A 9,331-nucleotide genomic window follows, 5' to 3' on the forward strand; every position below is an offset into this window, starting at 1 on the left:
GACGGAGGGTCTCGTGAATGTTGCCGCAGACATTGACAGGGAGCTGGCGCAGCTGGGGATGGAGGATCTCGGGTATCCCTCCGACGAGAACCTCCCACCCAGCGCCAAGCTCATCTTGTTCTTCAAAGGCGTGGCGACGGCCCTCCAGAGGCTCCGGGAGAAGATCCCAAAGCAGCTGGCCGACGAGTCGCGCAAGATCTGCGCGGGAGCTCTTCAAAAAGTGTTGGTGAAGGTGGCCTTCCGCAATCCGGGCCTCAACCTCACCAACGTCCTCAAGACCCTGCCGCCGGATGCTGATCTGGAGGCGCTCAAGACCCTTGTCGCACCCATTGTGGACAAGGTGAGCGGGATCAAGAGGATCGAGGGCGATCGCGTAGACTAGGCCGCTCGCTTTCTTCTTTTCTTGTCGCTGTTTGTCATGTTATGAAAACAATCTGTTAGAGCCGCGACAAGCTATCTTGTAATATAACTCTATTCCGGGTAATGACTGCAATGTTATTCCCTTTACTTGATTCCTCCCTTTGTATGTTTTTTACCCTACGCTTTTAGGGAACTTGCCGGTGCAGGCACCTGAGCCGCGAGCGCTGAGTGCGGGACGTCAGCAGCCTGCTGGCGGTGCCGCTACCGACAAGAAACCTTGTCGCAACTAGTTGCAGCTCACTTAAGTTGTTGAGCGGACTCAAAACAAAGTAAGGGCGCAACTAGCTACGAGTTGGTTCCTCCGCGCACAGGTTTTCCATACAAAGTGCGGTCGTTCAAGGGAGATAACTTAAAAATTTTAAAAATCTGATTGCTCAAACTTTGGCAACTTAGCTTTTCTGTTGTTTGCTTCCCGGTAAGGCAAAACTTTCTTGAACGACGCCTGGTCCATACCATTATCTTCTCCTTCTCCTCCCCCCCCCCCCCGGCAAACTTGTGGGCGAGGGAACCTTCCTTTCGTTGAGGAAAAATAAAGAAGAGAAAATAAAGATATGGAGCCTTTCGGCTCGTTATTGCTTACCGAGGAGTAGGTGCTGCACAAAGTGTCAGATCACATATGCAAAAAATAGATAGCATGAAATTGACAAGATGTGCGGAGCATATGAGCTTTACTTATGCACGGGGTCTGCGCCCGGCTTTGTACAAAGGATTACATGCAACAGCGGCAAGACTTGTACAAAAGGTGGTTGCCGGAACAGGTTCCGGCAACCGCGCCTTACGGGTAAAACTTATGAAGATGCTCAATGTTCCAGGAATTGCTCACTGGAATGCAATCTTCAGTCTCAAGGCAGACAGCGCCAAGCCTTGTGACTCGTTTCACCCGGTAAGGGCCTTCCCACTTCGGCGTCAACTTGTTGGAATTCTTGGCGGACTAAACGCGCCGAAGAACAAGGTCGCCTTCCTCGAGACTTCTGGCGTTAACTTTGCGGCTATGGTAGCGGCGCAAAGCTTGCTGGTAGCGAGCAGCTCGTACAACAGCCTAAAGACGGTCTTCCTCAAGGAGCAGCACGTCATCTTGTCGCAGCTGCTCTTGCTCAAGCTCATCATAAGCGAGCACTCGAGGTGACCCGTATACGAGTTCCGTGGGGAGAACTGCCTCTGCTCCATAGACTAGAGCGAAAGGTGTCTAGCCAGTGGCTCGATTTGGCGTCGTCCTGATCGACCAAAGAACCACCGGCAGCTCCTCGATCCAGTTTCTTCCGCACTTGTGTAGCCTGTCGAAAGTCCTGGTCTTGAGCCCGCGCAGCACTTCAGCATTTTCCCTCTCCGCTTGACCGTTGCTTCTCGGGTGAGCAACAGAAGCGAAGCAGACCTTGGCGCCAAGATCTTGGACATACTGCATGAAGGTGCGGCTCGTGAATTGTGTACTGTCGTCGGTGATTATCCTGTTAGGGATCCCGAAGCGGCAAACAATCGACCTGAAGAACTTGACTGCTGACTGTGCTGTCACCTTCCTCACTGGTTCCACTTCCTGTCACTTTGTGAACTTGTCGATTGCAACGTACAAGTACTCAAAGCCCCCGACTGCTCAGGGAAAGGGGCCGAGGATGTCGAGCCCCCAGACCAAAAATGGCCAGGATAAAGGGATCGTCTGGAGAGCTTGAGTTGGTTGGTGTATCTGCTTGGAATGGAACTGGCACGCTTCACACTTGGTTACTTGTGCAGTTGCATCCTGGAGGGCTGTCGGCCAAAAGAAACCTTGCCGGAATGCTTTGCCGGCAAGTGCTCTTGCGCCAATGTGGTGTCCACATATGCCTCCATGTATCTCTGCCAACAGCTCTTGTCCATCTTCCCGGTGAATACACTTCAATTTCACACCGTTGAGTCTTCTTATGTACAGTGTGTTGTCGACAAACTGGTACATACTTGACTGCCGGGCTACTCTTTCCGCTTCTTCTTGCTCTTCGGGAAGTTCTCATGTCTGAAGGAAGCGAACAATCTGCTGTGCCCATGCTGGAGCTTGTGGCTCGACAACAAGGACTAAAGGCAAATCTGCTGTTGCGGGAACGTCCGCTTCTATGGCGAGAACCTGTGGTTCTGCCGGAGCTTGACGTTCCCCGGCAAGTTTGCCGGAGCAAAACTTGTCGGGAGCTTCTGCTTCAACGGTACAAACCCTGGGGCTTGCCGGAGCAGACTGCTCCTCAGCGCAAGGCAAATCTGTTGCTGCAGGAACGTCCGCTTCTACGGCGAGAACCTGCGGCTCTGCCGGAGCTTGACGTCCCCGGCAAGTTTGCCGGAGCAAAACTTGTCGGGAGCTTCTGCTTCAACGGAACAAACCCTGGGGCTTGCTGGAGCAGACTGCTCCTCAGTGCTCTTGGCGTTGATCTTGGGGACCTTCTTGGCGGCGGCTTCGGGAAGCTCTCCCGGCAAATAGTCACCAGAAATCAACTTCCTCTTCTTGCTCTGTCCAGTTGATGGCGTTACGGACGGTTGAGTCAGCTTGAGCACAAAGATCCCTGGTTCCACAGGTAACTTAAGTGCGGCGCACTTTGATAGGCCATCGGCAATGGCGTTTTGAGCTCTTGGAACATGCTCCATCTGTAGGCCGTCAAAGTGTTCTTCTAGCTTTCTCACTTCGTCGACGTAGGCTTCCATCAACGAACTCTGATAGCTCTTGTTCACTTGGCGGACGACAAGTTGCGAGTCACCCCTGACAATGAGCTTCTTGATCCCAAGGTCTGTCGCGATCCTGAGACCGGCAAGCAAGCCTTCATACTCTGTAGTATTGTTTGTTGCTTGCTCCTTGGGAAAGTGCATCTGGACTACGTACTTGAGGTACTCTCTGGTGGGTGCGACAAGCAGCACGCCAGCGCCGGCGCCTTGCAGCGAAAAGGCACCATCAAAGTACATCAGCCACTCTTTGCTTGCTTCTTTGACGGGGATGCTCGTTTCAAGAATTTCTTCATCTGGTGTTGGCGTCCATTCTGCTATGAATTCTGCCAATGTTCTGCTTTGGATAGTTGAAGTACTCTCAAACTTTAGGCCAAAGCTTGACAGTTCCAGTGCCCACTCAACAATCCTGCCTGTCGCTTCTGGATTCTGTAGTATCCTCTTCAGCGGAAAACGAGTGACAACTGTGATCTCATGTGCTTGGAAGTAATGGCACAGCTTTCTCGAGGCCATGAGAAGGCCGAATAGCAATTTCTGCACGCCAGAGTACCTTGACCTAGCCCCCTGCAGAAGGGAACTGACAAAGTAAACTGGGCGCTGTACCATTCTCTTCTGTATCTCCTCGCACGTCTGCGCAGATCCATCCTTGTCGGGACCAGAGCTTGTCGGAGAAGCCCCCTGCTTGTCGTTGGATGCACCTGGCGCGGTTGCTGGCTCGTCAGCTACCTCCCTCTCTGCTACTAATGCAGCACTAACCACTTGATTGGTTGCCGCTATATACAGCAGCAACTTCTCTTGTGGCTTAGGTGCGACAAGTGTTGGAGCGGAGGACAGGTATCTCTTCAGGTCTTGCAGCGCAGCCTCCGCTTCCGGAGTCCATTTCATTGGACCTGCCTTTTTCAATATTTTGAAAAACGGCAGGGCGCGCTCAGCAGACCTAGAGATAAACCTGCTGAGAGCAGCCACGCAACCGACAAGTCTTTGTACATCTTTGACGCGCTTTGGTGCTTCAATCCGCTCAATGGCCTTGATCTTGTCGGGATTGGCTTCGATTCCCCGCTGAGACACGAAGAACCCGAGAAGCTTGCCAGAGGGGACTCCAAACACGCACTTCTCGGGGTTGAGCTTGAGGCTGATCTTGCGCAGATTTGCAAAGGTCTCGTCCAAATCTTGAATCAGAGTTGCCTTGTCCTTGCTCTTGACCACTATGTCATCCATGTAGGCTTCCACATTTCTGTGTATTTGTGGCTCAAGAGCGACATGGACTACTCTTGCAAATGTTGAACCAGCATTTTTTAAACCGAAAGGCATCCGTATGAAATAGTACGTGCCACATAGAGTGATGAATGCGGTCTTCTCCTCATCCTCTTCTGCCATGAAGATCTGATGGTATCCTGAGTATACGTCAAGAAATGAAAGCAAATCACATCCGGCCGTGGAGTCAACAATCTGGTCAATGCGCGGCAAAGGAAATGGGTCTTTGGGACAAGCTTTGTTAACATCGGTAAAGTCGATACAAAGTCTCCATTTCCCGTTCGCCTTGCGCACGACTACAGGATTGGCCAACCACATAGGATGGAGCACTCCTTTGACAAGGCCTGCTGCTTCCAACTTCTTGATCTCTTCTGTGATGAATTCTTGGCGCTCCATTGCTTGCTTCCTGACCTTCTGCTTGACGGGCCGCGCATGAGGACAAACGGCAAGATGGTGCTCAATTACTTTCCTGGGAACACCGGGGATGTCAGACGGTTGCCACGCAAACACGTCGATGTTCGCCCGTAGGAAAGCAATGAGCGCGCTTTCCTATTTAGGGTCGAGAGTGGCACCGATGGTGAAGGTACCACCAGTGTCGTCCTCCTTGGCGGACACCTTCTTGGTTTCTGGTGGAGCTACCATTGTCTTCTTACACTTGCCGGTGGAGCTCTGTGGTGCGTCCTCGACGGCACCGCAGCACTCCGAAGAGGTGCGCTTGCCGGAGTGGGCATCAGAACTCTTGCCGGACTTGGTCTTCTTCTTCCCCCCGGGGGCTTCAACGGTAGGTGACTTGTGATCTGTTGCGGCTGCCGCTTCCCGGTAGATCTTGTCGGCGCAGATAAGAGCATCCTTCTTGTCGCCAGGGACAGAGATGACGCTTATCGGGCCTGGCATCTTTAGCATGTTGTATGCGTAGTGAGAGGCTGCCATGAACTTGGCGAGTGCTGGACGGCCGAGTATCCCATTGTAAGGCAATGGAAAATCGGCAACGTCAAAAGTGACCCTCTCAGTCCTGAAGTTCACCTCGCTGCCAAATGTTACTGGCAACGTGACCTTCCCCTTCGGCTTGCTCCTTCCCGGGTTGATTCCTTGGAATGTGCCGGTCTCTTCAAGCTCGCTGTCAGGGATCTGGAGTTTCTGGAGTACAGCGGAGGAGATCGGGTTCAAGCCGGACCCGCCGTCAACTAGCATCTTAGTGACCTTGAGGTTGCGGATAGTTGGTGAAACCAACATCGGCAAGCACCCGACCACAGTTGTGCGATCAGGGTGGTCCTCAATATCAAAGATGATAGGCGTGCTGGACCATTTCAGAAGCTTGCGTGACTCGACAGGTGGTTCCGCCGCATTGACTTCCCGCACCCACTGCTTGAGTTGGCGGTGCGAAGTATGCAGAGAAGCACCGCCGTCAACACACAAGACCTCTGTGGCTTTCTGGAACTCCTGCTCACTGGTCTCGACATCATCCATGTCTTCGTCGTCGTCGTAGTCTTCATCCTTGTCGCGGTCGCGGGGAGGTCTGTCTCCTTGCCGCTGCTTGGCCTTGCCGCGGCGTCCTCCCCGGCCGGCGCGCTTCTTGCCGGATTCTCCAGCGCCTCCTTGGGCCCTCTCCTTGTCGTGTCGCTCGTATTCAGCCTTTTGCTGCTGGACAAGCTGTTCAACCTTCTTGCAGCTCTGGAGGTCATGGCCCTTGGTGCGGTGGATCTTGCAGTACTGCTTGTCGGTGCCGTCCTGCTTGTCGGCGACCACCACAGCCTGGCAGTTGGTGCATGCGGCAATCTCCTCGCCGGAGCTACCAGCTTTGGCTTTCTTGGCGCCACCTTCGTTGCCGGACTGCTCAACGACTAGCACAACTTTGCCTTTCTTCTTCCTGTTGTTCCGCCGTCGGTTTTTCTTTGCCGGGGCAGCATCCTCGCTGTCAGATCCCCCTGCTCCTGTATTCTCTCTGGGGAGTTTCCTACCTTCCTCAGCACGTGCACACTTGTCGGCCAGGGCATACAGCTCACTGACGTCTCTGATCCTGCACATCGCCATCTCCTCCCGCATCCTGCGGTTACACATGTTCTGATGGAACGCGCTGATGACCGCGGCAGGGTGGACATCTGGGATGTTGTGCTGTACACGGCTGAATCTCTGGATGTACTTGCGCAGGGGCTCTCCTTCCTTCTGGGCGAGCAGATGAAGGTCACTCTCTTGGTCATGAGGTTTGTGGCCGCCTGTAAAGGCGCCGACAAACTGATGGCATAGGTCTGCCCAGGAGGATATGGAGTTGTCCGGCAAGTGCATGAGCCAGGACCTGACGTTGAGCTTGAGCACCAGCGGGAAGTAGTTGGCAAGGATCTTGTCGTCCCGCCCCCCGGCAGCCTGCACCGCGATGGTGTAGATGCTGAGGAACTCCGACGGATGCGACTTGCCGTCGTACTTCTCTGGTACGTCTGGCTTGAAATTCTTCGTGCTGGGCCACTGGACTTGCTGCAGCTCACGAGTAAACGCAGGGCAACCTACCACGTACGGCAAGTCGCCTGGTTCCCCTGGCGCATGCATGTCGACAGAGGGCCCAGCGCGCTGGTCCGATTGACGTCGCGCTTCTCTTTGGCGCTCGATGCGAGTACGAGTGTCTTCTTGCTGTCGTTCGTGAAGAACTTGGCGCTGATCACGACGAGCTCGTGGATCTGATGACGCGGTGGAGTCGCTGTCGAGGTGGATCTGGCGAGTCGGCGATCTTGGCCTTCGGGGCGGAGAGTGCACAGTGGTTGCACCCCCACCGGTTTTGTCGCCACCGGCTCGTGCCTGGCTGACTTGCTGCGGCTGCGACGTGCTCGGCTGCCGTTGAATGTCGCGGTTGGCGAAGCCGATGAGACTCTGAATGGTGGCCCTCCAGTCGTCGATCTTGTCTGCCGTTGGAGGGTAGTCCAGGAGCAGTTGAGCTTGCGCCAAAGTTTCTGCTGGAGTGGCGGGTGGCGGTGGCGAACGGTGCGAGGAGCGGGATATGCTCGGACTTCTAACTATGTTAGAAGGAGCAGTATCCCGTCCAGGCGACCGTGCCTCGCTCGTGCCAGCATGTTGGCGTGCATGCTGGTCTTGAGCACTCCGAGATCCACCAGCTCGATCTTGGTCCAGCAAACGCATGGTACTGTGAGCACCATTACGCTGCCGGTCCCGCACCTCCTAAGATGGGCGCGGTGCATGTACGGACGCCGAGGTCTTGGAGTGCGCCCGGTCATTGTGGGAGCCGGCTACGCCGCCGATGGGCAGCGCAGCCTTGTCCTTGGACCTGGCAGCACCATGAGCTCCCTCGTTGCCGCCCGTTCTTCCGCCGGCATCTGCCCCATCAGCCGTTTGCTCCGGCGGTGGTGGGTTCGGCGCGGACGGAGCAGCCGCCTCCGAAGCCTTCTTCTTCGGCGGCATGTCGATGAAGATGATGAAGATCTAGCTCGTGTGAACGCCGAACCTGGTTCACACAACCTCGACGCCCCCTACCTGGCGCGCCAAAGATGCCGGGGTTCTGATCCACGAGCACCTATGGGACCGGCGGACCGAGTCCCTTTCGGTTCGGCGGGGGCGGAGGCCGCACGAAGAGCGGATCGAGGCGAAGCACACAAGCAGTTTACCCAGGTTCGGGCCGCACGGATGCGTAAAACCCTACTCCTGCTTTGTGGTTTGTATTGAGTTCTTGCTCGGGAGCGCGGAGTGCTACAGTACACCCCAGCAGCTAACGAGACCGAGCGTGAGTGTTCTCTTCCTTCTCACCAGCCAACCGCCTCTACGTTGCGCATGGGCCTCCTTTTATATGCTCAAGGGGTCACCGACAGGTGGCAACGTAGACAAGGGTAAAAATGGAAAGGTGTTGCAGTTGGTACAACTACCTGCTATAGTGTATCATACCTAACCCTGACGGCAGGGGACAAGGGCATTAAATGCCCGTCTGCGTCGTCTAAATAGTGCAAAAGGGACCGTCAGGAACGCCACCGCTCGCCACGATGGCAATCTTGTTAGTGCCGCTTGCCACCGCGCACCGATGGCTGCACAGCCTCCCGCCACGTACGCCTGGAAGGGTCCCAGAGCGACACGTTAGTGGATGTGCTGGAGCGCGGGCACAGAGTGGTGGCTTTCCGCGGCAAGCGCCTTGCCGCGGTCGTTGTCTTGTCGCGTCCGGGAGCTTGTCGCTCACCGGGCCTTGCCGGGACGCATGGCGCGTCGCGGCAAGTTCCTTGAGATGCCTTGGTTGGCCTTCCCGGCAAGCTCCTCTTGCCGGGGTCTTGTCTCCTTAAGCGCCTTGCCTTGGTTGGCCTTCCCGGCAAGCTCCTCTTGCCGGGGTCTTGTCTCCTTGGCTTGGATACTTTGTCCTTGAATGGCTCCAAAGGAACCACGGAGGACCTTGGCGGTCACCCGGCAAGCCTTGCCGCGGGATGCTGCGACTGCCCGTGCACAAGTTCGGGATACTAAGGTACCCCTACTCTAGTACACCGACACATGTATTTCATTCTTATCATTTTAAGAGCTCCACCAAGATGTATGTGACATGGAAGAGTAACCCATGACTCTAACTCTTTGTGCATTTGCAGTCCAAAGCAAATTTTAAATATGCACAAATTTAGGGGGAGCTCTTACTTGTCACATACTTCTCAAAGCGACGATATATTTCATGCTTATTATCATTTGTCGAAGCTTTGATCTATATGTTGTCATCAATTACCAAAAAGGGGGAGATTGAAAGTGCAACTATCCCTAGGTGGTTTTGGTAATTCATAACAACATATAGCTCATTGAGCTAATGCTATTCCAAGATGATTATTTCAGGAAAGCTCAATGATTGGCATGGCATGGATGTGAAAGTGGAACCCTCAAAATGCTAAGGACAAAGGATTGGCTCAAGCTCAAAAGCTCAAGACTCTTCATTTTATATTTTAGTGATCCAAGGTCACATTGAGTCTTTAGGAAAAGCCAATACTATCAAGGAGGGATGAGGTGTTGCTTAATGAGCCTCTTC

This window comes from Triticum dicoccoides, chromosome 6A (assembly GCF_002162155.2).
Source record: "Triticum dicoccoides isolate Atlit2015 ecotype Zavitan chromosome 6A, WEW_v2.0, whole genome shotgun sequence".
Classification (NCBI taxonomy): domain Eukaryota; kingdom Viridiplantae; phylum Streptophyta; class Magnoliopsida; order Poales; family Poaceae; genus Triticum; species Triticum dicoccoides.